This window comes from Arachis ipaensis, chromosome B6 (genome assembly GCF_059453495.1).
Source record: "Arachis ipaensis isolate K30076 ecotype BB chromosome B6, ASM5945349v1, whole genome shotgun sequence".
Classification (NCBI taxonomy): domain Eukaryota; kingdom Viridiplantae; phylum Streptophyta; class Magnoliopsida; order Fabales; family Fabaceae; genus Arachis; species Arachis ipaensis.
The window spans coordinates 58113405-58121130 of NC_142441.1; the positions used below are offsets into that span (position 1 = coordinate 58113405).

Below are 7726 nucleotides of genomic sequence, written 5' to 3' on the forward strand. Positions count from 1 at the left end.
CGCCGAACCGCCGCAACTTCTTCCCTCATCTTTTTCTCTCTTCCTCGCTTCGCTTCTCTCACCGTTTCTTCTCTCGCCCCTTCCTCTCTCATCTCGGCCGACCAACCGCTGCGGCAGCCATTGTCGCTGGCGGTCCTCACCCACAACCATCAAACCTCATCAAAACCCGTTTCTGCTCCTTGCTCCCCTGTTCTCTGAGCCACACCTCTACCCACTTCCCCTCCTCTCCATTAACAACCACCGCGAATTCCACTGCACCGCCATGATTCCTGGGCAGCGCTACAATTCTACCACTTCCTCTTTTCCATTTTCAAATTCCTTCTCTCTCTGCCTCTGCATTCCAGGTTAACCACCTCCTGCTCTGTTCTTCTTTTCTATTTCCAATTTTGTCAGTTAGTTTAGTTCTTTGATTCTGTTCATCTAGGTTAGTTAGATATGCATGTTTTAGTTGATTCTAGGTTGTTAGGTAGTTAGGATGTGGTTAGATGATTCTAGGCCTAATAAGTACTCCGTTTGTGTTTATTTGTGTGACTGTTGCATGCTTTACTGAGTGCTAGTGATATGCTTTGCTGTTTCTGTTTCATGTGACTTGATTCTCCTACTGCCTTGCTTGCTTAATGCATCCTGAGTCATATGAATTCTGATGCGTGGCAGAAGTTAACCAATTTAGAGATTTTAATTAAGAGACAGCGTTGCACGTATAGCTCTTAATCGGCTAAGATCCGTCTCACCAATTTAAAAAGGGTTGTCACAAAATTTTAGAAATAAAATACTGGGAGTATGAGTCCCAGGTCGTCTCCCAACGAGTTGCAGGAAAGAGTGCTAATTTATTAATTAGAAAATTCCTAGAAAGTTGGGTTTGATAATGAGTAATTAAAATAATTGTGAATTAAGGCAATAAAAATAATTGATATTATGAATAAAAGAGCTTGACTGGGGGAATAATTAAGTGGAACTTCTATCCTTGTTGGGATCTTCTCAAGTGTGGTGTAAAAAGGTTGTTGTTCTCACTCGATTACCCCTCACTAAATAAGGAAAAGTATGGTGATTGAACTAACTCTTACCCTCAGGTCCTAGTCTTCTCCCTTAGGGGAGGTCTAGTGTTAGTAGGTATGGAATTAACTAACAATGTCCAATTCAACCAAGTACTTGAGCATTCCAACTCAAGTATCACCTCTTAATCAACCCCCATGTCAAGTAGAAATTCTACTCCATTGACATGAAATTAATAATCATAAAAATATGAGAAGACATAATTAAATAAATTAAAATAGAGAATTAAAATTAATTAAAATAAAAATAACTTCATATATTAATAAATTCAAAATGTAACATACTTATTTGAATAGAGTCAATGAGTAACTAATTAAAAATAAAGGAATAAGGAAACAAACTAAAGTAATGTCTTCGACGGAGGTAATGACCTTCAGCATCCAAAAATCCAAGCAAAAGCATAAAACTATCAATGTAACGCAACTCTAAAAACTCAGATCGGAAACTAAGTATAATCCTAATGTGATGAATCTGAATGTGTGTGGATGCCTGTTGAGTCTCTGCATGTTTCTTAGGTTTAGTCTGTATTTCTGGGCTAAAAACTGGGTCAAAAAGCGGCCCGAAATCACCCCAGCGTATTCTGTTATTTTTGCAGATCACGCAGGTCACGCGTACGCGTCGTCCATGCATTTGCGTCAGTCAGCAATTTTCCATGTCACGCGTTCGCGTCACTCGTGCAGACTCTAATCCACGCGTTTGCGTCAGTCACGCGTCCGTGTCATTGCGAATTCTCCATTTCGCGCGTCCGCGTGGGCCATGCGCTCGCGTCATTCCTCGCTGGTCATCTCCTTAGTTTCTTGTTTTCCTTTCATTTTTGTAAGTCTCCTATGCAATTTCCAAGTCATTCATGCCCTATGAAGCCTGAAACACTTAACACACGGATCACGGCATCGAATGGGATAAAGGAGAATTAAAATACATAATTAAAAGTCTCTAGGAAGCAAGTTTTCAACCATGGAGTAATTTTGGGAAGGAATTGTAAATACATGCTAATCATATGAATAAGTGGGTAAAGAATTTATAAAACCACACAATTAAACACAATATAAACCATAAAATAATGGTTTATCAACCTCCCCACACTTAAACATTAGCATGTCCTCATGCTTAGTTGAAGGAGATAAAGTAAATGAGTAGGGACATGTAAAACTCATGCAATGCAATGCAGCCTATGTATATATGTAAATGCAACTATATGCTTCTTGTCTAGTTGGTTAAAAGTAATTAAGCTCTTCAAGATAAATATAAATTAGATTTCACTAACTCAATTCATATAGTAAATACAGGTAACATTGTAAGAAGACAGCTCATGAAAGCAGGGAACATAGAATCAAGCATTGAACCCTTACTGGTAGTGTATGTGCACTCTAATCACTCAAGTGTATAGGGTAATCACTCTACTCTTCTCTAGTCATGCTTTCTAAAATTTGTTCTTCACCTAACCAATCAACAATATTTAACATACCAATGCAAACATCATGAGGTCTTTTTAAGGTTGTAATGGGGGTAAGGTAAGGGTAAGGGTATATGTATATGGCTAAGTGAGCTTTATAAATTGAATCTTTAATTAACCTAAGCTTTCACCTAACATACATACACTCTATATAACTCTAGAATCATGCCTAGCTACCCATAGTTTTCCCACTTTTGCATATTTCACATACTCATGTATTAACTTTTCTCTTAACTTGCATCACATATGCATTGATTTTTTTCATTAGACTTAACATTGGGGTAATTTTGTCTCCTTATTTATTTATTTATTTAATTACTTAATTACTTGAATATTTTTGGATTTTTCTCTTTTTTCTCTTTTTTTTTTAATCTAAAAGTAAAAGTAAACATAACTTATCAATGCACATGGATTTTTAATTTTTTTCTAGTTTCACATGAGTAGGTACCCAAATTCCCAATATTCTATCATGACACATTCCCTTATTAACCTATGTTCCCACAATTTTCCCATACTCAATTAACATACCATTCTTATCTTGAGCTAACCAAAGATTCAATTGGGATATTTAATTGTTTTTCCGCTTTAAGGCTAGTAATGTGGTAAAATATAGAACAAATGGGATAAAAAGGCTCAAAGTGGCTGACAAAGGTAATTTAAAGGATAGGCTTATTTGGGATAAGTGAGCTAAACAAATAATGGCCTCAATCATACGCATGCATATAACACATTAAACATTGGACATATAGTGTGAAACAAAATGAAGATTTCAATCATAGAGAAGCAAACACACAAGAATAAAATAATTATGGTTAAATAATATAACCATATAATTAAGCTCAAATTCTCACAGGTTGTGTGTTCTAGCTTTAAACTATGTTTCAAGTACAACTTCAAACAAGTTTACACAAAGGTCTTGATTTAAATTAGTGAAATTTGTCAAAAAGTAGGGTCTTAGAAGAAACTTATTATTTTCAATCAAGTAGGACATGCATGCAACTAATTATTACTATGCAATCTATCCTATTCTACAAAAAAAATTAACTAAAATATCCTATTTTACTGGTGTTTAAGGGAAAGAAATTACCTTCGGAAGTCAGGTACTGACTGACCTCCCCACACTTAAGGCTTTGCACCGTTCTCGGTGCCATCTGTCAGGAACAAAGGGGGGCTGGTAGCAGCATCTCCACCATCGGGATCGTCATGGCTCCTTGTGCTGGTAAATGAAGTAGACTCCAAGGTGTCTGGGTCTTTGTAGTTTCCCATAAGTAGCTCCTTGAGGTATGTAAATCGGCGCTTGCTACGGCGCTCTCTTAGCTTTGCTTTGTGTTCCTGCCGATCCAACCTTTCAAGTATCTGATGGAGCAGTTGGTTTGTTGTAGGTGCTTGTGGTGTTGAAGGAGGAATGTCTTCAGCCGGTTCTGTAGCCTGGCTTGTAGTGGCTGCTGGCGGTCTGATATATTTCCCGTTAGGGACGTACTGATCATCCCGTGGGAGTATGGCTTTGGTGTCCCTAGCTTTGTAGGAGACTCCGGCTGCTGAGACGAGATCTGAAACCAAGGTGGAAAAAGGTAGGTTGCCCGCAATTCGTACGTGTCCCATTGCATTCTGGATGTGTCTTGGTAAGTTTAGGTGCTGGTCTGTGAGGATACATCAGAGTAAAACATCCATGTTTGCAGTGAAGGAGGATTCGTGAGTGCTCAGAAAGACATAATGAGACATAATCCGTGCCCATACTCGAGCCTCCAAGGTAAGTGCTGAAGCCGATATCCCTTTTGGTCGGGATCGATGGTATCCGTAGATCCAATTGCTGCCAGGTTGTGCTATAACTCTGAGAACGGCATCCCAGTCAAATTGGTATGTCTGGCGCTTGAGTGAGGTTTCTTGGAATGCGTCCAATCCTTCTGGAGTAGGGGGAAGATCTAAAGCTTGTTGAATGGTCTCTTCAGTTATGGGGACTTGCTTCTGACGGACATAAACAGACTGCATGGTTGGCATGTGAAGGTTGGAGTAGAATTCGACTACCAATGAGAGATTAACCTGCCGTGGCTGTCTCCGTAGGAATCTCCATTATCTTCGTTCAATTTGCGGCTCAACAAATTCAGCAATGCAGGCTGGGAAGATGAGAAGGTATTCATTGTTGTAATTCCTCTCTGCCAGGATGGGGAACATCTGCTCACAGTAGCGGTTAGGAAACCGCGCAGTGTCCTTGATGCCAGGGCATTTTGGCCAGTTTCACTGACCTTTTCTTTACTATTTTTAGGATAGTTTCATGCATTTTCTTAGGAAATAAGCTAGTTTTGGGTAGATATTCACTTACACCTTGATTCAAGTATACATTGTGCATTTTACATGATTTCATGAGGATTTTGCATGAGTTTAGTGACAAATTGTATTCTGCATTACCCATGACTTGGACTAGAACTTTGATGCACTCTATTGCCTGATTTCAGGACCAAAGGAAGCAAGGAATGGGAGGTAACTTGCAAAGTTAATGAGAAAAGTGACTGCCAATGACGCTCTCGAAGCCATCATTACCCACGTTAAGAGTCACGTTAACTAAGTTAACGTGAACTCTAATGTGAAGAAGGGAATTTGAGCCAACGTTAGTGACACTTATCATTATCACTAACGTTGGCCAATGCTCACAAGTGGCCACGTTAGAGTCCACGTTAACGTAGTTAACGTGGCCTCTAACGTTAAAAGGGGGGAAATTCTGGAAGGGGGATTGAAGAGGGGTCTTTGGACTCCCTCCCCTCAGACACTTTTCCTTCTCTTTCTTTTAGTTGTAATTTTCATTTATAAATGTTGAATTTTCAATTTCAGTTTCAATCTTCATCTTTACTTTTCTGCATTTTTTTCTTTCTTTTCTATTTTTGTAGAGCAATGATCAACTAACTCTTTACATTGGGTTAGAGAGCTCTATTGTGATTCAATGGATTAAGTGTAGTTCTTATTCTTCTTCTTCTTTCTTTCCTCTTGATTTTACTAGAGAGCTTTCGATCTTCATCCAATTGGGTAGTAATCTTGGGAAAGAAACTATTCATACTTGGATCTCTTTTGAACCTTGAAAGAGGAATGAAGAGATCATGCTAGAAATGCTTTCTCATGCTGGACCAAATTGGGTGTGAATGGATATGTGACTATAATCCTTCCAACACTTGATTTGGGAAATGCATGTGGTATAATCAGTGACCATACTTCATCTCTTCTCATGAGCAATTGACCAAGGAATTGGCTATTGATCAAGATTTGAGAGATTGAATTCCAAGAAATTGGAATTCGATCAATTAAGATTGCCAAGGAGATCAATGAATGCATTGATTGAGGAAGAGATGAGAATGAACTTGATCCAGAGGATTGCAATATCTCTTGATCCCAATGTTCATTTTATTTTTAGTTCTTACATTTACTTTTCTTGCCATTTTACTTTTCTGCACTTTATTGCTTTCTTTACTTTTATGCCATTTACATTCCCTTTTTACTCATCATCCAAATCTGAATCGTCTAAATAGGATAATCAATTAACTATTGATTGCTTAATCCGTTAATCTCTGTGGGATTCGACCTCACTCTATTGTGAGTTTTACTTGACGACAATTCGGTACACTTGCCGAAGGAGAATTTGTTGAGAGACAAGTTTTCCGTGCATCAAGTTTATGGCACCGTTGCCGGGGATTGATTGTGCATCAACAATGATTAGATTGGAGGATAACTAGATTGAGCATTTTATTTTTGTTTGATTTAAATTTCTGTTTGAAGTTATTTACTTCATGTTTTAGTTAATTTCTTCCTTTCCCCCTATATTTTTTTTCTGTTATTTACATTTCATCTCACTAACCCACTAACTGTTTGATATATTGCATCACTCACACTAACAGAAATTCTTACAGATATACTTTCTACACCTATTCTCTTTGCTTGTACTTGTTGGTTGTATGACAGGGAGAAGAAGCGGGGCTTCAACTTCCTTTGATTCTGAACCTGAGAGAACCTTCCTTAGACTAAGGAGGGAGGCAAGAGACAAACGTGTAGTTGGTGCTGAAGAAGAGGAGGAACACTTTGAGGAATACTTTGAACTAAACATGGAAGAAAACATGGAAAACCATCATGAAGAAGAGGCTCACAACCATGGCGGAAGAGGTCGAGCAAATCATACTGGGGAGGATAGAAGAGTTTTAGGCTCTTATATCAATCCAAACCCAGGAAACTGTGGAAGTAGCATTCAAAAGCCAACCATCCATGCTAACAATTTTGAACTGAAGCCACAGCTCATCACCCTTGTGCAGAACAACTGTTCGTTCGGAGGAAATGTCCAAGAGGACCCAAATCAACATTTAACCACCTTCCTGAGAATATGTGACACAGTGAAGTCTAATGGTGTTCATCCTGACACCTATAGACTGCTTTTATTTCCATTCTCACTCAGGGATAAGGCAGCCAAGTGGCTGGAATCTTTCCCAAGGGAAAGCTTGACAACTTGGGAAGACGTGGTGAACAAATTCTTAGCAAGATTTTACCCTTCTCAAAGAATCAATAGGCTGAGAGCTGAGGTCCAAACCTTCAGGCAACAAGATGGTGAGACTCTATATGAAGCATGGGAGAGGTTTAAAGACCTAACAAGGAGGTGTCCACCTGACATGTTCAACGAATGGGTGCAGCTGCACATTTTCTATGAAGGGCTCTCTTATGAGTCAAAGAAGGCCGTAGACCATTCATCCAGAGGATCTTTGAACAAGAAGAAAACCATTGAGGAGGCTATAGATGTCATTGAAATAGTAGCAGAGAACGACTACTTCTATGCTTCCGAAAGAGGGAACACAAGAGGAGTAATGGAGCTAAACAATGTAGATGCTCTGTTGGCCCAAAACAAGCTCATTACCAAATAGCTGGCTGACGTCACCAAGAAGATGGAGAGGAACCAAGTGGCAGCAATCTCCGCTTCATCAACAACCCAAGAAGGAGTGAATGAAGAAGCAGAGGGTAGTCAGGAGCAAGCCAACTACATTGGGAATTTACCTAGGCAGAACCATGATCCATACTCCAAGAATTACAACCCTGGATGGAGGAATCACCCAAACTTTGGGTGGAGAAATCAACAAGACCAAAGCCTTGATCAAAGACGCCCAAATCCAAACAATTTCACATCTAGACCATATCAACATCCCAATAACAACACCTCTCCACATTCATATCAAGGCCAGAATAACCCTCCTCAAC

At 39.2% G+C, this 7726-nt stretch overlaps 1 non-coding gene across 1 annotated transcript; it reads right to left on the reverse strand.

The window, feature by feature from the left end:
- Positions 1-7044: 7044 nt before the first annotated feature.
- On the reverse strand, positions 7045-7148 carry LOC148555712 (small nucleolar RNA R71). The gene has a single exon (XR_015887938.1). It is a non-coding gene; the product is annotated as a small nucleolar RNA R71 (small nucleolar RNA).
- Positions 7149-7726: the final 578 nt, after the last annotated feature.